The following is a 22,465-nucleotide window of genomic DNA, read 5'->3' as shown; positions in this document are numbered from 1 at the left end:
CCCCCTCCCCACCCCCCCACCCCCATCCCCTCAGACACTAACTTAGGGCCAAGCAGAACCCCTGCTGCTCGGCGGGGTCATGGCCAGTGCTGTTCAGCTGCCCCGCCCTTATAAACTGTCCTTTAGTTCTTCCTTTTGCCCTCTTCTCACTTTGGGGTGAGGATATTTGCTTTATTGCATTTTAATTTTCAGCTATAATTCAATCAGGTTCCTCCCCAAGGAGAGAGGCATGACCTGTCACACTTGGCTTTGTGACAATGACTCTTGCTGTGTTTTAGGAGGAACCATGGCGTGAGTTAGGTTGTATGATTTCCTCCTGAGGACCCACGGCCTATCTTTCATATTCAAAGCGTATTGGCCAGCGGCTTCTATGGCTCTGGCATTCCCCCGCCCCCACTTTAGACCAGAGGGTAGATGGGAAAGAAAAAAGCAGTCAAATCGCCTGGTCCTGTGGAGCATTGTAATGGAGCATGTGCTGATGGGGGTGGGAATTATTTCTTCCCCTTTCTTATTCCTGAATCATGTCTGAAGTATTGGACCTGTGGGCCACTGTACCGCACCTAGTCAGAGGTTTATAAACTGTGTGTCTGCCCCACTCCCGTATGTGGTGTGTCTGTTTTCATACAGGTTGTGCCCTGCTAAGCCTTGAGATACTCGCATAGGCTGTGGTCTGGTTCAACTGTAGCAAGAAAACAGTGTGGGCTACAGTGATGCAATTCCTACCTTAAACGATACTCCATTCCGTGGTTCAGAGGTTGGCTATCTCCCACCAGAGCCCCAGACCCTCTGCCCACCAAGTAGAACCCTGATCCTTCCTCCAATAACTCATTCCTCCCATTTTATAAAATGCCAACCCGCTTATTCTAGAATCCCATGTGGCCGTTGCTAAAGATGGGCCATCTTAGAATGGTCTGTTTTAATGCAGTAGCCCTCGCGTCTCTGTGGTTTTACCTACCTACAACCAACCATTATTCAAAACTAAGTGAAAAATGTCGGAGATAAGCAGTTCATAACTTCTTAAGGTGTGTGTGTTTCTGAGGAGCATCTTGGAATTTTGCTGTGTGTACTTATCCTTTGGTATATCCACACTAACACACTGCCATTCTGATCAGTCACACAGTAGTAGATGACTGTCACAGTACTGCAGTGCTTGTGTTAAGTAATTGTCACAGCACTGCAGTGCTTGTGTTAAGTAATTGTCACAGCACTGCAGTGCTTGTGTTAAGTAATTGTCACAGCACTGCAGTGCTTGTGTTAAGTAATTGTCACAGTACTGCAGTGCTTGTGTTAAGTCATCCTCACTTTCTTATGGGTTCCAGAGCACAGGAGAGTGATGTGAAGATAGCATTGGGTGTTACACAGGAAAGGATGGATTGACTGTTTCCATGGCAGCCCTGCAGGGCACTTAGGATAAAGCATAGTATGGCATCTATAGACTATGTTATTATCTGTGATTTCAGTCATCCACTGAGCTTCTTGGAATATATCCGGGAGGATGATGGAAGGACTATTTTATTATCTTGAGTTATTGCAACTCACTCATGAATGCCAATCAGTGTGAGTTGAGCTGTTTAGCTTAAGAAGCTGCTTAGTGGATTTCAGCATCTTCCATTTATCCTTGTTTCCCTGCCTTCTTCTGGCAAGATGGATGGACCCGCCCACTGGAGTCTCGAAGGGTCTTTTTCCAATAGGATTTTGTTTTGTTTGCAGGGAGGGAGGTCTGGTGCTCAGTAATATATGTTGAGTTTTCTCCCTTTCCTGATCTGAATCCTGTCAGAGCTTTAAACTGTGGCTGCATCCTTGACTGATGAACAAAGCTTTGTTTTTCTTTTTTTGTCCCTGCCTTCTTTGTGTATGTGTGTGTATGTGTGTGTGTGTCCGTCCGTCCATCCGTCCGTCCTGAGGAGACCAGAAGAGAGCGTCAGATCTCCTGGAACCGGGTGCACAGATGGTTTGAACCACACCAGGTCCTCTAGAAGAGCAACATGTGCTCTTACCCACTGAGCCATCTCTACAGACCTTAGCTTTTATCATTTTTTTTTTTTACTTTGCCCTTGGTCTAAAGAGGCTCTGGGAAGAAGGTCGAGCCAATATGGCATATTTCATCGTCTCCATGGCCCAGAGAGCTCCAACATAGCATGGAGGGAGGGAGGCACAAGGTCCCAAGGACCCCACCTGGCAATCTTCCCGAGTCAGTTCCGCCCACCACAGCCCCTCTCTGGTGGGAGCCTGGTGAACGGTGTCAGTTTCAGAAAGACCTGAGTAGGGGAGGGGGGGGCCACTGCCTGGGATGGGATGGTGACTGAAGAGAGGTGGAGGCAGATGGGAGAAGTATGGACAAAGGGAGGCATGGTTTGGCCCCTGGGCTTTGAGACTTTGAGCCTTTCCTTCCCTACAATCTGGTACATTCAATGTCTTGTGGGCATCTAGGAAAAAAAAAGAAAGTCTACATTAAGCACGTTGTGCCTTGAAGGGCCCTTCTGATAGGTTCACCACTGGCCTGACGAACAAGAGTCAAGGGGAGCAGATGCTGAAGGGCTTAAAATTACTCTAGAACGGAAGCGGTTTTCTCAGTGGCCAAGCTTCATCTGAACAGAAGCATCCACCTGTGGCAAGGCAGACAGTCCCCCTGTCTTCCCCGTCATGAAGCTGCCCTCTGCCTCCCCGGCCTGAGTCTGACCCCACAGCTGGTGGCTGCTCTGAGGTGTCACGGGGCTAAAGGGAGAGAGAATCCCAACCTCAGCTCTGCCCAGTCCTGTGTCCTCCTCACACCCGAGGGTTTGTGTCTGCGACACGTGTTAACATGGCACGGAAGGGGACCGGTTCACTGATGCATGGATGCATGGATGCATGGATGCATGGATGCATGGGTTCTTCATATGGAATGGTAGGAAATCTACCTGGCTGGATTTCAACCCAGGGTGGTTGGTGGGGTGGCTGCTGCCCCTCCCTCCTATACCCTAGAGGCTGTCTTTGCTGTGTGGATGGGTCAGGGAAATACATGATCTGAAATATCCCCCACTCCATGGGGTGGAGGTGGCGTCTTCCTCCTCATTGACTGATTTTGTGTTTCCTCTGCCCTTGGAGAGTGTTGGGTTTGGTTCTTTCCTTTTCTGCTCTCCTTGCTTCATGAATATTCCTCCTCCCATTTCCCCCTCCTGTAATAGCCCAGAAGGCTGTCATCTTGACGCTTGGACCCATAGCTGTCTTATATAATCACAGAGCCTTTTCTATAAGTCAAGTACAACTGCTTCTCACTACACGGCACTGAGATCGGAATGCACACATCTCAGCCGCCCACCTTTCCTGCTGCCCACGAGCAGTTACAGACTCGGTTAGGGCTGCACAGCTCTGGAATTTTCCTTCCCGTACCTGGCATACCTGATGCTAGATAAAAACCAACTTTTTTTTTTTTTTAAATAAAAGTAAACAGCTTTTAGAGGTAGTAGCCCTGGGCATGGCTGTGATAGAGTTTCATGCCCACCTCTTTCCTGCCTGGTCTTGTCATATATGTAGCCCTGTCAAGACATACTTACTCTGGGTCCAGTTTCTTGACAAATCTGGTTCTGCTTAGAACATTTGACCAAGTTTGTTAGTGATGCTAACAAACTTATACTTTCTGTGTGGACTCCATCTTCCCCATAAATGATATCATTGGGAAAGGTTTTGTTCTTCTAATTTGAACATTTTAGGGATCCCCATCTCTATGAGAGACCAGAGAGAAAGACATCTTTTTTAGCAAGTGGTAATAGTTCTTATGTTGTCTCTGCGGTTTGTTGTTGTTTGAGAAAGATTATGTCACCGAGGCTAGTCACAAATTCACTATGTAGCCCAGGCTGGCAAGCTTGAAATTTGTAATCCTTATGCCTCAGCCTCCTGGGAGCCCGTATTATAGATGTGTGCCACCTCCTGCCGGCCGTGATCACACCCTTGCTTATGAAATTGCCAAATTGTTTGGACCACGGGAAGCATTCCTAGTCGTATCTCAGACACTAGGACCGAGGATGTGATGGACAACATCAGCTACTGCTTCTGTTCCTTCCAAAGACTGGAGATCTGCATGTCTGTTTGCTTTATGATCCATTGTGTTGCACTTATAAAAAAACATTCCTGCCATCCCTAGATGATCTATATTCTATTTATTTATTTTGTTCGTGCACACACATGCATGTGTGGAAATCAGGATAACTTTCAGGAGTCAGTCAGTTCTTACCTTTCACATTTCGTGGGTCCTGGGGATAGAACTCAGGCAGACAGGGTTGGCAGCAATCGCCTTTGCTGCTGAGCCCTGGGTCATTTTCGTAATCTCTTTATAAACTTACTTTTACACCCACTCTTTGTGCTTCAATAGGCATCGCATCTCCTTGCACTAAACTCCACAGGCTTATTTTACCCTCCCTTCTTTTCTTCCTTCCTTCCTTCCTTCCTTCCTTCCTTCCTTCCTTCCTTCCTTCCTTCCTTCCTTCCTTCCTTCCTTCTTTCCTTCCTTCCTTCCTTCCTTCCTTCCTTCCCGCATCTGCCTTTTGTAATTAAAATTTTCAGTAATATATAATTACATTACTTCCTTTCTTTTCTTTCCAACCCCTCCCTGCCCTGCCCCAACTCCCTCTCAAACTGATGACCTCCTTTTGACTATGATTGCAAAATACACACACATATGCATAAATGTATAAATACAACCTGCTGGGTTTGTTCAGCACGGTCTGTGTGTATAGGGTTTAGGGCTGACCACATTGTATTAGATAACCAATTAGGGTGCTCATTCCCGGAGTGGGGGGTAATACGCCCTCTCTTAGTAGTCATTAGTTACCTGTAGTTCTATGTCTAGACACGGGTCTCCTGAGATTTTCGCCTTCCTCATTAGTGTGCCTATTGAGACCACCGTTCCCCGGGTCTTGTTTAGGCAGCTGTATTGGGGAACTGTCTTAGGTGAGTGTTCCTGTCATTTCTAAGAGATGGGATCTCAGCAGAATTCCTGGTCCTCTGGTTCTTAGCAACCTTTCCATCCCCTCTTTCAAGGTGTTCCCTGAGCCTTCGCTTCTAAATCCAGATGACCTGTTGCTCGTTTAGTAAAATCCATTTCCTGGGCTTGTTTTAAAGTTGAGGAGGGATGTGTTGGGCAGCAGCAAGGCTAGGTGATTTTCTTCTAGGGAAAAAAAATGTTTATTATAGGTTTTCCATCTTGAAATAGATTACTTTTAAAGAAGGTAAATTAGAAAGCTTGCTGCAGCAGAAAGCATGGTCTGCCTGCATTTTCAAGTTAGCAATGCAGAGGCAAGCAACCTCCAGTGCACAGGCTGCGGACAGCACAGTGTGGCCAGTAGACAAAGGCCTGCTTCCCAGGGACCACATAAGGAAGTGTCAGGACAGGATGCAGCCTTTGTTCCTGGCTGGGTTCCTAGTTGTCAGCCTTGGCGGATGCTTGTTGCCCACTTGTGAGCCTTAATAAAACTTGCAGTCTCCTGCTTTGCAGGTTAGCAGAAATGTCACAACACTAGAGTTATTGTGCTGAATGGGGGTGGGGGGCTTCTACTTCTTCCTGCGGAGCCCAGGGGTGTCCCGAGAGGCTCAGAAAGCCATCCTTTGTGGGTTAATGCTTATTCCTAGAGGGTCTTCTAAGTCTATAGACATTAGTCTGCCCAAGGCTCAGAGATCTGAGTGAGGCCATTTCCCGTAGTAGGTTTGGGATACCTCAGGTCACCCAGCAGATGAAAAGAGAAATAATAATGCAAATTCCAGCACCGAAAATAAGCAGCCTGGCCGTGGGAGGCTTTGGCAGAAGAGGGGGCAGCAGGGCCTCAGCTCTCTTTTGTGTGAACATGGCTGCAGCCATGGTCACGGCTAAATAGCTGTCTCTGAGGGAAGTCCTTTCTGCCAGCAGGAGAACAGGCGAGCCTGCTCTGAATTAGCCGGCTCACAAAGTCATGAAAGGGACTTACAGAAACAATGGCACGCCGTACATTCCGTGGGATTTTAACAAGTTATATGAAGCAGATAATGGCCCAATTGGCTGGCTCTGCAGGTTTTTGCCTGAGTGTGCACATCCGCAGAGCCCGCGCTGTCCCCTGTGGGACCAGATCAAACGGGTGCCAGCGGCGACTGCAAAACAGGGCAGGCTAACTCTGGGCCCACTCCACCCACAAAGTGCTCTGTCGCTATTCTTAGGAAGTTTAGTGTTACTACTGTTTAGAACCCTGCAGCCACTGGGTAGGAAGACCGACAAATAGGGTAGAAAGCATCCCCTCACCCAGCAGAATCTTATCCTTCGAGGTTACGGAAATATGGACATTTAAAAAAAAAGCCTTATTGCAAAATATCTGCTCATAGGGAAGTCTCTGTGTATATGTTTATGCACGACATTATTTGCATCCATTGACGCATTGGGAATTCGTCTTGTCCTCTTCAGCCATGAACAAGCCATGGAGAATCACACGGTGGCATTCTTTTCAGCTACAGGAAGAAGCAGACACACAAAACCATTGGTGTGTTGAAAACACAGTATGGGGCTGGAGAGATGGCTCAGTGGTTAAGAGCACTGACTGCTCTTCCAGAGGTCCTGAGTTCAAAATCCCAGCAACCACATGGTGGCTCACAACCATCTGTAATGGGATCCAATGCCCTCTTCTGGTGTGTCTGAAGACAGCTACAGTGTGTTCATATACATAAAATAAATGAATAATAAAAAAAAAATCTAAAAAAAAAAAAAAGAAAGAAAACACAGTATGTTTCCTGAAAAGATAGTCTCAAGAGGCTACCAGCAGGGCTGGAGAGATGGCTCCATAATTGATTATATATTAAAATATAGCTCTTATAGGGTCCTATAACCCCAGCACCTCTGTCAGGTGGTTCACAATCACCCTGTGGTTCACAATCACCCTGTGGTTCACAATCACCCTGTGGTTCACAATCACCCTGTGACTCCAGCTTCCAGGGATCTGACACGTCTGGCCTGCCTTGGTCACCTGCACTCACATGCACAAACCCCTGCACAGACACACGCATGCACATAATTTACACACATACACATAAAAACTATTTAAAAAAAATCTTTTAAAGTCAACCAGCTATAATCACATCTGTGGTGACAGAAATGAGTCTGTGGTTGAAGTGGGGGGGGTAAGTGAGGGCTTCTTTAAAAGGAAACTTTGAGAGAATGACAGGGAATGTCTTTGATTGTAGAAATAATTACCCAACTGGTCATTTGTCAAAGCTCACAGGATTGTACTAAAAAGGGAGACTCGTACTGAATGCAAATTAGCCTGGCCTTTAAACGGAAGCGGAAAAATCTCCTCTTCTGGCCTTTGGGGACTGCCACCTCAACCGGGCAAGTTTCCAGTTTGCTGCCTGGGTTGAGGACAGACCTCCCAGCAGATGGAGACAGTGCTCTTAGAGACTCTGGAAGCTCACTCCTGCCGCAGATGTTTTGAGTCCCTCCTGTGTACTCGCAGTGTGAGTCAGGAGGGGCCAGGTGAGGGGAAACTGACGTGTGGAGTGTTCACCTCAGAGAGTGGCAGTGGCCACCGGGAGGCCAGGTGTCGCCAGAGGCCTGTTGGAGGGAGAATTAGAAGCCGTTTTATTCAAGCAAGCCAGCAGGTCCTGGCAGCACTTGAAAGGAGCAGGTGACGGAAAGGAAGCTGCGGCAGGTCGAGCTCACGGGAAGGCCTGGCTTCTTGCCAGAAGCTGGCCAGTTTTTAAGAAGGAAGGGAGTCCCCATAGAAACCTTGCTACCACCGTTGTAAATCAACCACGTTAGAGCAAGGGTAAGGAAACTCCCACTTAAAGCCAAGTCTGGCTCCTCCCTCCAGTCTTCCCCCCCTCCCATCCCCATTTTTCACTGGCTAAAAATGGCCTTTATTGTTTTGGTTTTGTTTTTCCTTAATTAAAAAAAATGGCAAAAATATATAACATTCACATTTCAGTGTATATAGCATTTTATCGGGACCCAGCCAGACTTGTACTATGTCTTGCCTGTGGTTGCTTCTGTGCTCTCCTGGTGTGGCTGTCACAGCCTAGCTGAACCCTCTGAACCTACCTTAGACTGCGGATTCCTCCCTGCCTCCCTGCCTCTCTGATAAGGTGTTGCAGGCGTCCAAGAGAAAATTCTGTCAGCTTATGCGACATCACAATTGTGCAACTTCTTCTTACCTGGATCACCCTTACCCTGCCTCATGACCAAGCTGTGAACCCCCGTGCAAGCCCTGCAGTCTCAAAGATGCAATGCATTGCAACACGGCGGGCAGGCGGGACTCGGCTGCACCGTGTAGGGCAGACACACTGGCTTTGAGCTGCATAGCTTTGCTGATCTGGCCCGCTCTGTCTGGATAAAGAGATGTGTGGGGACACCCTGGTGTTTGAGGCCTGACTGCTCTGACTGGATCTTATCTAGATGATTCTACAGGGCACCCAGAGGGCCTGGTCTGACCAGAGAATAGAATAAAGCAAATATGGATTCCTTGGGAGTTTATAGTCCATGTTGCAAGCCTCAGCCGTGAAGCTGAGGTGAGGCTCATGGTGACTTTTCTGAAACTACCTAGATCAGTGGTTCTCAACCTTCCTAACGCTGCGACCCTTTAATGCAGTTTCTTATGTGGTGACTTCCCCCAAACCATGAAATTATTTTCATTGCTACTTCATAAATGTTATTTTGATACTTTTATGAATTGTAATGTGAGTATCTGATGTGCAGGATGTCTGATATGTGACCCCTGTGTAAGGTCACAGGTGTTTCCACCCACAGGTTGAGAACCACTGACCTAGACTCCGTAAGAGGCGAAGAAGTCACTAGAAAACTGACAGGCAGGCAGAATTCAGATCTGTGGCTTCTTTTAGAATCTGCCCCAATGGTTGGGCCTAAAATCCCATGGCGCCTGTCTGCTTCTAACCTCATGTCCTTCCGGTCTTCCTTGCCCTGAACTCCACCATCTTGTCCTTCCTGCTGCCCCCAGCCTGCACCTTCCCCTGGCCCTATAAGGTTTTGAGATAGAACAGTTGAGTGGCTTGAAGCCAGTACTTTGATTTCAATTTGGATTAAACTACATTCACTGATAAAAAAAATATATATATTGAAAATGTAACGTTTAGTACCTGGGCATGTGGCCTCATTTATACATAAGGTGTTATAGGTATAATCAAGTCAGGAGAAGATCCTCAAAAAAAAAAAAAAATGCTGGGTTGAAATTCTAACCTCAGTCATTGCAAATGAAGCCTTATTTGGAGATTGTCTCTTTTTGCAGATCAGTTGACCAAATTGAGATGTGGTCAGGCTAGAGAATGGCTCAGTCAGGAAAGTGTGAAGACCCGAGTTTGAACCCCTAGTGGCCATTTAAAAGAGGTACATCAGTACATGCCTGTAATCCAGGCATCAGGGAAACAGCAACAGGCTGATGCCTGGAGCTCTCTGGCCAGCCAGTGTAACCTAACCAGCCAGCTCCAGGACAGGATGGCGAGAGGCCACATCTCAAAAAACAAACAAACAAACAAACAAACAAAAAACACCTGGCAGAGTACTCACCCAGTACGGGGTAGCCAGTGACCAAGATGGTGGCTTTCACAGGGTGAGGTTCCAACAATATACTTGGGATTTGCTGACCCCTGTGACCACCCCAAATGCAGGACCTTCCGCTCTGCGGTAGTGAGGGACTGCATTTGTGTTCTTCCCTGGGCATACACAGAACGTTGAGAGGCTGATTTCAGTGAAGAACCTGCTCTTAATGCTCCCTGGGAGGCTTCAGGGAGGGTGTGGCCGGGAGGATATCTGGAAACTATGAAAGAATACTTTTTTTTTTTAAAGCAGGGTTTTGCTGTGTACCCGAAGCTGGCTTTGTATTCAATATGTAGCCAAGGCTGGACTTGAACTTGCAGAGACCTTCCCCCTTCAGCTCCCGAGTGTTGGTATTATAAGAATGCACCGCCATACCTGGCTTTCTTTTAAAGCCACAGAGTATGTGCTAATTGGTCACAGACAGTCGTGCTGGGAGACAAGCACACATGCCAAATCGCTTCATGCCAGCCATTTCAGCATTGACTGAAATTCCCAGGAGGCAGAAGTGGTGGCATTTGGGGTTAAATAGGATAATATTTGTAAAGTTCTTCATCCAGAACCTAGGATGCGATTGGTAAATCCCCATAAATAAGAGGTAGCAGCTGCCGTTACGGCTGCCTGCATGTGCGTTGGGCTAGCCTCACCTCAGACCCACTGCCTGGGACCGTCCCGAGCTCCTGCCAACAGCCTTGAGGGTCACCATGTGAGGCTCTCCTCGTGACTGTGCACTTCAAACAGCTCAGCCCTGAGCCTGGAGGACTCTGCTTGTCCTCTTAATAATAATATTAATAATAACATTTGGTGCCTGATTGATAGGTGCCTGGATACAAGGTGCATCTAAATGGGTGTCCATGGAGCCCAGCTACCTGAATCATTATCCTCCTGCCTCAGCTTTCTCACTCTGGAATTACAGACGTGTGTCCCTAAGCCCTACATTCCAAAAATATTTATGTTCCCCAAAGCAAATAAGACTTATGTCTGTAAGAATGTCCCAGAATTTCCTCCATTTCAAGATGGCTGAGAGCTCTCTAAATGTAGCCTGGGCCTGCCTTCTCTCGCTCACCTGCTGCTCAAGATGGAAACTGGGGTCACTGTGCCCTAAATACCCACATATTTAGTAAGAGGTGTCCTAAAATTTTTAGAGATGTGAATCTGTAACGTTTTAGAGTTGTACTTCTGGCATCATCTGTGACTTAGACCTACCTACTTAGGAGATCTTGTTCCCTGATGCCTTAACTCTTAGATGCATCCGAGGCCGGGATTTTAGCCTTGGAGTTGTTTGCTATTAAACTCTGCCCTCTAGTGGTCACTATATGTCACAACAATGCAGCTTTTGGCTATAGCTGTTTCTAAACATTATGGGAGCTTTTAAGATGAAGTGTAATAACCCAGAACGTTATAGTTCAGCTTCAGAAAGGGGCTGTGTTGGCTCCATTCAAGATGGAGTGAAGTGGGACTGGAGAGATGGCTCAGCCGTTTAAGGCTAGGCTCACAACCAAAAATATAAGGTAGTGTGAAGTTATAAAGCCTTTTGTTACAAGAGTATTGTCTGCGTTGTTTGGGTGGAGACGATTCGTGTTGGCCTGAAGTTTTACACACATTAAACTTTCCTTGGAAAGACTTGCATTTCCGTTGTGATCTGACAGTTGATAAGTCTGATGTTTTGTCAGGAAGGGAGCTTGATTTAGCAAGGCAGAAAATAGCTATCAGTACTCTGAAGACTGATAGAGAATTTTCCACCCCTGTGGACAGAGAATGTGCCCTTCCTGGCAGATGCAGGAGAGTAGCTGGAAGGCACAGTTATGCTGAGATTCCTTGAGTGGTGGAAGCTGAGGAAACCATCATGTTCTTGGGAAATTCTGAGAAGATGCTCACACAGAAGGAATTTTATTTATCTATTGCCAAAATAATATACTATCAAATAACTCTTTGTGGCTTGTATACTTTACTCTGTGTTAAATGCACGAGTGCAGTCTTCCTATGGTGCAGGTTACATGTCTAGAATGTAAGTATCTGAAACCCAGCACATGCGCCATAACCAATAACCTCTATGAGCATCAACTCAAAGCCACAATAGGAGTGTGTCCGTACCACACAACTTTGTTTCATAAACAAAGTTATTAAAATATTGCATAAATTGTCTTTGGCCCATGCATATAGAGTATATTTGAAGCATAAATTAATTTCATGTTTAAACTTTGATTGCACTCCCAAGATCTCTTAATTCTCTCTGTGTCTCTCTCTCCATATGTATTGTGTGTGTGTGTGTGTGTGTGTGTGAAGATATTTTTTAAAAATTTGAAATCTAAAACATTTAAGCATTTCAATTATCAGATACCCAACCTGAATTTCTTTATAAGAAAATGTCCTTGTGACATTTGGGCTTTCCCTGTCCCTGCTTGTTTAAAACAGCGCACAGTCATTTCATAGTCTGCGTTATCTGCCACTTGTCAACTTTCTAAGGGCTGAGGAGTCAACACAGAGCAAACTCCTGGACCTTCCATTCTGGAGGTGGCAGACTGGGGTGACCGCAGGAAGGACAGTCGGGTTGACTGTGTTAGACGCGTTTTGTGCTAAGGGGGGAAAGGCTCATCGGGGAAGGGAACTGGGGGATGTTAGTGAAAAGGAGCCCGGCAGAGACCGTGACCTTAGTGTGGAAGGGCCAGGCCGTGGAGGTCAGAGGTAAAATCAAGCAGTGAGGATTAGCTCAGAGGTCAGAGACGCCTCCGCTGTGGGCAGAAGGTGAACGGCAGATTGCACGGGGCCTGCGCCTCAGGGAAGGACAAATCCGAACAGGAGACTGGATGCTATCTGAGGCTCACTTTGGATTCCTTGTTGCTAGGGGACAGAAAGGGAGAGAAAGGGCAGGAAGGAGGAGGGCTGCTGGGAGGCCATGTGGGTGGTCAGGAGACAGGGCTGGACCTGCTGGGTAGCGGGAGGTGGGGAGGCAGGGAGGCAGGCAACCTGATGAGTGACTCAGAGGTAGAGCTAGATTACTGGTGGACTGGCTGTGAGGGTGGAGGGCAGAGGGGTCGGAGCACTGAAACAGCGGTGAGGTCTTCAGTTGAGAGGAATATGTGTGTGTGTGTGTGGGGGGGAGGGTAATAGTCTAAGAATTTCAGTTAAGATAAATCCCTGAGGACTGGAGATGCGGTTAAGAACACTTGGTAATCTCCCAGAGGACCTGGGTTCTGTTCCCAGCGCTCACACCAGACAGCTCACAGCTGCCTACAAATCCAGTTCCAGGGACTCTGATGCCCCCCTCTGACCCCCATGAAGACCCCCACAGCCCCACGCAGGCACACATACACGTAAATAAAAATAGATCTTTTAAAAGATAAATACAAAACAGTCCAATGGCGGAATGGCTAAGTAAAGTAAATAAATTCTCCTGGCAATGAAAGAGATTTTTCTGTTCTGTTTTGCTTTTTGCTTTTCACATTTCTCTCAGTTTACACATTTTCTCTAATATACATATAATACTTATGTATAAGAAATAAAACCTTCCCCTAGCCCTCCCTTATTTTATTATTATTATTATTATTGATAAGGTTTCCTCTGTGTAGCCCTGGCTGTCCTAGAACTCACTCTGTAGACCAGGCTGGCCTTGAACTTAGAGACCTGTCTGCCCCTGCCTCCCGAGTGCTTGGGTTGAAGGCATGTATATTACTGTCACCTCCATGCTAAAACACTCCCTTTTTTATACCTTAGTTCACTCCATGAATACACTGAAAACTTGTGGGTTGATCTGCATTATCTAAAACAGTGTAGATATAGAAGAGAAAAATTCCTAAACTTCTAGCATCAAGATCTTTTCATGTTGTTAAAAATTGAGAATCCCTTTTTTTAAAATCCTCTAGTGATATGAGTTATAACTATTAATAATCATTGTGTTCGATGTTAAAATGAAGAAATTATTTGCATATTTGTGTGTGTGATGTGCACGCATGTCCACATGTGTGGGGTTCACATGTCTCTGGTGATATGTGTTCATTTCTATGCATGCATGCATGTGTGTGTGTGTGTTTTATGTGTGTATGTATGTGTGTGTGTGTTTTATGTGTGTGCACTTGTAGAGGCTCAAGGTACATTTTGACTGTCTTCCTAGATTTCCCTCCATGTTATATATGGAGGCGGGGTATCTTGGGGAACCATGTTGGCTAGTCTGGCCAGCCAGCCTACCCCAGGCTTTCCCAGTCTCTGGGATTACAGGCAGGCTGCCTTGTATGGCCAGCTTTTACATGGGTTCTGGGGTTAACCTCTGCAGTATGTCCCAGCCAGCAAATGGGGCATTTAAAACTGGTTTTTAGTTTTACTTTATGACATTTTATGATTGCTTAGTGTAGTCATTTAAAATGAACAATGCGGAAATGTAAAGTCCATATTTTTTATGAAAAGATAGTCATTTTTCAAGACAAAACACATTCAGCAGTAAGCGTGGCATTGCTTCACGCTTTTGCAAGTCTCTTTACTGTCTGGCCTAAGACAAGGCTTCTCTTGTGTCTGCTTTGGTGTTTAGTTTACTGGGCCATTTTGGTTGGATGCTGAAGGAACCCAGCCTCACATTGGTATGTGGTTTAAAAGGGCTGAAGCACTTTAGTAAGCAAGCGCTTACGATAATTACAGCTCTCCTGCGATGCTAATCTAGACCTTGGAGGTTGCCTCACCTGAGAGGTTAACTGTAGCTCAGACTCTGAAGCCTCACCTGTGAGCTCTTCTACTCTGTTCTTTAAGGTCCATCTGTCCGTCTTGCAGTTTGAGTCGAGCTGTCCTGCACAGGATATTGAGGAATGTTGGTTCAAGGGGTTAGGTGGATCTCTCAAATGTTCACCTGTCTCATATCTAATCAGAACGAGTTAGCTGATAATCATCACTAATCTTCCCAGAAAAGTCACTAACGTGTAGATAAGCTATGGACTTCTTGGTGGTGACCACAAGTCCTTCAAACATCCCAGGGTTCTCCCGACAGCTCAAACCTTTGCTTTGGTAGCCAACACTATTGGTTGCTCTCTGAAGTAACAGTCCGCTCTGTTCATCTCTAGCCCGAAAATGCCTGCCAATTACGTCCTCCGTGAGAATAACCACAGTTTGTGAGATAGCCTTTGTTAGCTAAAGAATGGTGAGCAGCTCTTCCGTGGGTGATGCAGACCACAGAGGTGTTTGTTCCAGCAGCCTCCATGCCTAGGTACTCTGAGCCGTGACTTAACAGAGTTACCCTCACAGACTCATCTACATCTTCTCTACACACCGTGTACCCGGGACGGTCAGGAGGGGAGACAGGATCAGTGTAGCTGGTACCTCTGCCCTGCATCCTTTTAAGGAACCTGTCTCACTCAGCCAAGGTTTTCTCATCCCTGTGACTGTTGGCACAGCGTAACAGGCAGAGAAAGTCTCAGTAGTGTTGTTATGAAAAGAAGCTTTAGTCTCTTGGACCTTGGACTAGGGTTTACCCTGGCACTTAAGAACTGTACAAATTCTAGAATGTAAATAGCCCTTTGCTACTTCTCTAAGTTTACCCCATCTCAACCTTAACTAACAGTTGCATTTATATTTAAAGACTGATTATTAATATAGAGAAGACGTTAAATTCTTATTTAAAAATGAGACTATATTTATGGAATTAGTAGCTCTCGGGCATGGGCCTGTTCCTTACAATGGGGTGAGCTGTGAATCCTGTATAGCTCCTAACTAACTGCTAAACAAAGCTAAATCATTAACCACTATATACTGCAAAGGGCCGGGCCTGAAACAGTTGCTCTTCTGTAATTACTTTATATTAAAGCTGTGCAAACCCAAATTTAGCTGAGGCCACGGCCTGGTTTACAACAAAGATGCTATGCTTGGAGGAAAAGTGCAGGCAAGGGGTGAATTCATTTAGGGGGATGGACTCACTTGGGGCGAGCTGGAAAGGCACGCTCGTTCTTCTGACCCATCAGTCTTTATCAGTCGCCCAAGCGCTTGCTTACTCTGAAATGAGCTGGCCACCCTCCGTCCCCTCCTCTCTGGGAACGAGATAAGGATGTGTCAGGCCCTGGGAATGAGAACATACTGTTTGGCCCTCTGAGGCAATTTCCCAGTTCTCTCCAGATGGCATCTAATTGTTTCTTGAATGACCTCAGTGTCCGGGCTGCAGGAACCTGGTCCGAGAGGCCATTCCACATATTTATTAGCTTGTGGATGAGAAGTTACTACATAAAGCCCCCATTCACCCTCTCCAAAGAGCTTTCTGTGCTGAAGAAGCCACGGAGCTGATGGGCCACTTCCTGCGCCCCAAGGCTCCAGCTGGGCTCTGCTTTTTCCCAGGCCCAGGTGGCTGTGTCAGGAGAGGAGTCTGTGTGCTCAGTTGAATCCATCCTGCGTGGCCTCTCCTCCGCTCTGTGTCCTCACGGATCCTGGGCCCGAACAGAGCCAAGGCGGTGTGAGCTGAGAATTAACTTCTTTCACCTCGGCCTCCTCCCCAGTTTGGAATCCCAGGTTGCCTGCAGACTAAGGGACCAAGATGGTTATTTGGATTAAAATGAGAGAAGTCCACCTCGGTTTTCTGTCTGCTGTTGAGATAAAACACTCTTGACTAAAAGCAGCTTAGGACAGAAAGGTTTCATTTGACTTGCAATTCCAGTTTATTGGCCGCTGTTTACAGGAAATCAGAGCAAGAATTTGGGGCAGCTGGTCATAACACGGCCAAGATCCGGTAAAGAATAAAGGCACACCTGCCCCCTTTCTCTCTACTCTTATACAATACAGGACCCAAGTCTAAGGAGTTGTGCGTCCACAGTGGGTTGGGCCTTCCACCTCAATTAGTTTAATTAAGACAGTCCCCTCCCTACAGGGATGGAGAGATGACTCTGCTGTGAAGAGTGCATGCTGCTCTCGACAGAGACTCAGGTTCAGTTCCCACCACTCACACGGCAGCCCACAAATGTCCTAGCTCGAGTTCCGGGGATCTTACATCATCTTTGGACCGCTGTGATCACTACACACATGCAGCGCGTATACACACATGCAGCTCGTATACACACATGCAGACAGAACACCCCCCCTCCCATGAAATAAACGTAAAGAATAAACCTCTAAAAATGGAAGAGAGACTCCTGTACACGTGCCTCAGAACTGACTTTCTTCCCAGGTGATTTTAGAATGTATCAAGTTAACAATTAACTCTAGCTGTCACAGGTTCTAATCCAAACAGGATGGCAAAGCAGACTCATTTGTGTGTGTGTGTTGCGGGGTGGGTATTGTCAGAACTCTTCATGTCCTGTCATTTCTTATGCCTGGGTGGGTAACTATTTGGGGAGCAGAGGGTGGGTTCTTATACACCCTTCTGCCACGGAGCTTGTGAACTTCGGGTTGAGAATCTCTGTACAGTTCTCAGCGTTTCCCGGGCTCCTGTTATATTTAGACATTGTGCTGAACATTGTGGTGACTATGAGTACGAGCTGGTTTCAAAGCACATCAGTCATTCTAATAGCTGCGCCCGGAAGGCAGGTTCGAAGCCAGAGCCCCATGCTGGGCATAAGGAAAGCGACAGCAATGGGAGGAAGAAGGAATTCCCCAAAGGCCTTGGTGACTGAAAACCAGGGCTTCCAAGCCCTCTAACCCTGGCTCCAGAACAACTCTAAGGACTATTTGAGTGTGTGTAGAGACGGTGTCAATTTCACGTCAAGTTTTCCCCTTAGGTCTGACCACCAGAGGGGCTCCTGGCTTTCGGAAGGGAATGGCTTTGCAAGACCCCTGAATCTGGGCCTGTGGCTTGGCAAATGGCCAAACGGCCTTTGAGAAATGTCCTTAAGAAATTGAAGATGGTAGATCGTGCCTGCAAAGGGGAAGTGGTAGGATGTTGATTCACAGTTGCCCCCCAGCCTGGGAGGGTGCTGTGCGTGGCTCAAAGGTCACGCCTGTACTCAGTGACACAGAGCATTCCGGGTCCCAATCTCCTTCCCCAACCCCTAAAGGCAAACCATGTCTTCTGTATGCCAGAAAACTCAGGATAACTCAGTTCTTCCACATAAGTCCCTGGAGCGGCCTGAGGAAGACCGTTCATTTCCACCTGCTGCTGACGCACCAGCAAAGAGCCCTGTTATTAACCGGGAAAATCATACACTCGCCTTCCTGCAGTGTCAGCGCACCGGCTTCTTTTCAGCATCTCTCAGACGCAGAGATGGCGCACAAGACTGCAGCAGAGCCCAGTGCCGTGTGATAGCGAATACCTTGAACTTAAGCTCGACTTCACTGTCATTGACATCTTAAGAAAACATTTTGGGAAAACAAGTTTAAGGACCAAACGAAAGTTAACACCATCCCATCTCCTTTACTTCCAAGCTTGATAAAGGGCTCCATGCTGGGGTTAATCTCCAGTTTGAATCTCACGATAAGCAATCCTGTAAACTTAACCTATGATACAAGGTAGTAAACGTCCTTCTAGGAAGGGCTGGGGTGGAGCAGTCTTTGCTGCTGCTCCTTCTGGGAAGGAGAACACCCCAAGGAACGAGAGTCTGCTGTGTCTGTCTCTCTCAGTACAGAAGGTATATTTTCTCATATCAGCGTTGTGCACAGATCACACAGTGGAAGCCTTCTGGCCTCGATGATTCCCATTCACAAGGAAAGGAAGCTGCTTCCTCAATTCCAGTCTGAAAAAATCCCAGGGAAGCTCTCAGATTAGTCTCAGGTTGGTCATATGTTCATTCTTGGACAGCTTACTGTCCAGTACTCTGACTGGATTACACATCCATCCCAGGGGTGAAGACATGCACTATCCATGAGCTATTGAGAAGCACCATCAGAATTAGATTGTTAGGTCTGCTTTCAATAGGAGGTTCAGCGGTCACAGAGAAGCAGGAGGCATGAGGCATACACCCCACCCCTGTAGGGCTGCCAGCTCTGAGTTGTAAGGCTACAGGAAGTCTGCTAAGTGACTGAACCCATATCAGAAAAGGGGCGGGCTTATTCACCAGTCCAGCCAATGGGAGAAAAGGACAGGAAGTTCTCACTGCCAGGGAACTTTTAAAGATGCCCTCTTATGCCAAATCAATGCACCAGCTGTCTCTGCCCTTTCTTTCTCTGCTGTGTCTCCCTTTCTGCAGAATTATATATTAAAAACTGCTTCGATTTCACTAATCTCTTGAATTTGTTATGATCATATTTCCAACACCACCATCTGGTATTTACACATTTCCCCATAAATGTTTAGGATCATAGTAGGCTATTTTTCTAATTATCTGTCTTCTCAGGATACACATATACTGTGTTGACATGTGACTGTTAAACTCTGCAATGTACCTCACCATACCCTTTTCCATCTTCTTAAAAACTGTACGCAGCTCTCTGGGGTGTCACTCTCTTTGGCTTATTTATGGGCTGGATAGTTTCGTGGTAACCACTGTTACAGAGAAGGCAGAAGTGGGACCTTGGGGGGGCTGTGGGTCACCTCTTTATCTGGTATGTAGCCTTGGAAAGATTCCCACACCTGGTGTCACAAGTGACCCAACCCTAAGACACAGTGTTCCCAGACAAGGATCTAGACCAGTTCCTGCTGCTTTCCCTGGTATTTGCCCCTCCCCCACCCAGCCTTCCCACTTATTAGGGAAGGAACACTTAAAGGGGAACACTGCACAGGGACTGCGTGGGTGGGGGTTGATGGTCTTTGAACACTGGTAAAAACAATCCATTGTCCTCACCCTAGGTTCCAAGTAAAGAAAATATTGACCTTTTAGATGTCACTTCTGAAGACATCCTTGTACTTGGCGGCAGTCAGGGAAGTGAAGACTTTGGCTGCCGATCAATGCAGTCTCTCACAGAGAGCCTTCGGAGCCGGCCTTTCCCCAGCAAGGGCACAGGAGGTCTATACACAGAGGTGTTCCTGGCCTGCGCTCAACACCCGAGGTTCTGCTGCCTCCTGGTTCTGAGATTCTGTTCTCAGCATGCCCCGTTTCTGTGCTACACTTCCCTGCCAGTCATATGTTGGCATTATCCCTGACACCCAGAGGAACCCTCAGCCCAGGCTGCTGTGCTGTCTGTCTCTGGGTGAGGGGAGGTCTGCCTCCTGGGTTTGCTTTAGATTAGAATCTTCTGGTCCTGGCAGTCAGGTGTGATGGGCTTCTATTAGCACATCAGATGAAGCAGGTTCTGGCTTGCTTTCATTACTTACTCTAAGAACGGCAGCTTGCAGCCCAGAGCATGGTGATAATGATGCCCGTCTCCCAGGGTGCTAAACGAGACACTGGCAGAATGCTCAGCAGAAATCCTGGCCCTCGGGAACGTCACATACTAGGTAGGAGGTCGACAGATGTGGATGGTCCAGGTGGCCTTTCTAGATGCGCTCCCCAGGTGTGGGGCTGCCAAGGGGCTGCTGAGATCAGACTTGCACACATTCCCATATTCCACATTTACTGTGATACACAGGACCCTCCCACCAGAGAAGGGCAAGGGCGTGTCCCTTCTTACAAGGGGGGAAGCCTCCTCACAGCCATGAGGGGTCTCAATGCTGCTTCCCTGGCTCCTCCTCTTACCAGACACAGCCCTGCCAAGCCAACCCATGTCCATGGCAACCAGGCAAGTGTCGGGCATGTCTTCAGCCACAGTCATCATCACTAGGCTATTTTGCTCACTGCCTTCCTGCTGGCTGTTGGAAGTCTTTCTGAATCTTAGGCTGGTGACCCGGCTCAGCAGGTAGCCTGCCGTGAAGCCTGATGACCCGAATTTGATCCCTAGGACCCACAGGGTGAAGGAGACAGCAGATTCCTATATGGGAGTGTAGCCATGCGCGCGCGCGCCCACACACTATAGTGATAGATAGATAGATAGATTAAGTTACTTTTTTAAAAAATGCAAATAACCAATCAGTGGGGACTTCTAGGTCCCCTAAGGGTTTGGGAATTGAGTATAAGCTCTAACCTATTTCTCCAGTGAGCAAATTATCACCCAGTGGTTTGTATAGATCATAGAAGCCATACTTCACCCACCAGTTAAGAGCTCCTAATCCAGGCTGATTTTCCGAGCTCTTTTGGCAGAATGCAGGATCAATCACTGTATCCTTCAGGTGATAATAGCCAAGGTGTTTCTGACATCACAAAAGACCATTTTTCTACTGAAGTGTTTTTCATTCAGGTGGCTAAACTTTATTGAGAAGGGATTAATTCCACTGTCATGGTTGGAATGAGTGTGGTCTCCCCTGGTGCCTGCCTGCCCTGCACCTCAGCAATCCTCTCTGTGGCTGGCAGAATCCTGCTGTTACAGGCTTAGGGGAAGAGGTGGAGGCAGAGGATAGCTTCTTGGGGAATACAGACAGGCATGTTCTATAAATTATAACAGCGTGGATTGGGGGTGGGGCATGGCACAACCTTCATGGGGTAGACATTGACTCTAGAAATACGTTAATATCGGACAATCCAGTAATATGGACCAGGGCAGTATGAAGAAATTAGGCACCTGGAAGATGGTTCTGTGGGGAGGGGAGCAGTGAGGGGGACTCTAAGCTAAGATCTGTTGCCATGGCAACAGCCACCCAGCATGGAGGTGGTGGAGGAGTGGAGGACATCAGGTCAGAACATAGACTGAAGTCTAACTCTGTAGCCAGAGTGGTACAGGGACAATGACAGGCGGAGGGCATCACCCAGATTCCGTGGACCTCCCATAGGTGCTCAGTCAGATTGGCTGGGATGGGGTGTCCTGTGCAGAGTTTAGACGCAGTAGATGGGCCCTGGGGTAGGCATGGAGGCGGATGCTGTGGATATGTTTCCTGCCCGTTTCCATCAACAGCTCGTCGGATAACAGAGATGAGGGGGATCACTGGAGACATCTGAGCAAGAGTGACTAAAGGCCCTTCGTGGGATGCTGACCTTCAGGTCGTGAAGCTGAGGATTAAAATATGCTTTAAGGCTAAATACGCTTGACCATCTATTTCCTCTTTAGTTCTCATTTTAAAACTTCAGACGGGTCCTCAGCACCAGCTGCAGCCAGGCAGTGACTCGGTCATTGTCCACCTTCTCTGAGGTCACGGGTCGGGTCACCCAGCATCTTAGAGTTGGCGGTGCACGGTAGCGGGTGTTTTCTAGTGCCTTTCTTCAAAGAGGAATGGAAGCTCATGTTTGCTGACCGTGCCTTCCACAGGGGGCTGGGGGAGGGGGGAGAGGGGGAGAGGCTTTATATTGTTATCTCATTTGATGCCTTTAATCACCTAGTATGTTTGGGGAGCAGCTCGAGGTTTTGAGAGGTTAAACAATCTCCCAAGGTCACTCAGCTAGCTACTGGCACAGCGTTCTAGTCTGGAACATGTGCAGAGTCTCTTTAGAGCCACGTGGATGGCTGCCTCACAGCTCAGTGTGTGGAAGGTGCCAATTCGCAGAAGTGCCTATAAGATGGGGAAGACCTCGCTTGGCCGTGATGGGGAGTGGGGTGCTTCCTGAAGGCTTCTCCCCACAGAGGGACCTCTGTGCCGCTTCCACAGTCCTTGGCTCTCAGCTCTTTGTGTTGTAGGAGGGAGGGAGAAGGCTATGTATACAGTAGAGAAAACCCAGAAGTAGAGATGACAGCAACAAAACTGCTTTGCGTGTGATGTCTGCATGGCCACTGTGGAATGGAATAGGTGCTGAAGTGCCCCGGATGGGTTAGACGCCCAGGGTCGCATGAGAGCCCCCTGAAATGTTCAATCAGGCGCCATGAATCTGCCTCTTGCCTTGGGAAGATGGCCCATGACTGTCCACTAAAAGATGCCCAAGCTTGCCAGATAGTCTGAGACCCATGGTGTCTCCTCCTTTTGAGTCAGGATCTGGGGGTGCACAAGATCCTAGACTGATGACCTTGAACTCTGATCCTCTTAGGTATTGGGGGGTATAGGAGAATTCCACCACATCCAGTGTCTGCAGTGCTGGGGTATGGAAGCCAGGTCTTCCTTTGGGCTCAGCAAGTACATTAGCAATTGAGTTACAG

General features: G+C 47.4%; 1 protein-coding gene across 2 annotated transcripts in view; it reads left to right on the top strand.

Moving 5' to 3' along the window:
• Positions 1–22,465, top strand: part of Bcar3 (BCAR3 adaptor protein, NSP family member) — a 109,134-nt gene that overhangs the window by 35,417 nt on the left and 51,252 nt on the right. The window lies entirely within an intron of this gene.

Source organism: Apodemus sylvaticus, chromosome 4 (assembly GCF_947179515.1).
Source record: "Apodemus sylvaticus chromosome 4, mApoSyl1.1, whole genome shotgun sequence".
Classification (NCBI taxonomy): domain Eukaryota; kingdom Metazoa; phylum Chordata; class Mammalia; order Rodentia; family Muridae; genus Apodemus; species Apodemus sylvaticus.
Note: the sequence above shows the minus strand (reverse complement) of the source record. Positions and strands in the feature narration are given on the sequence as shown.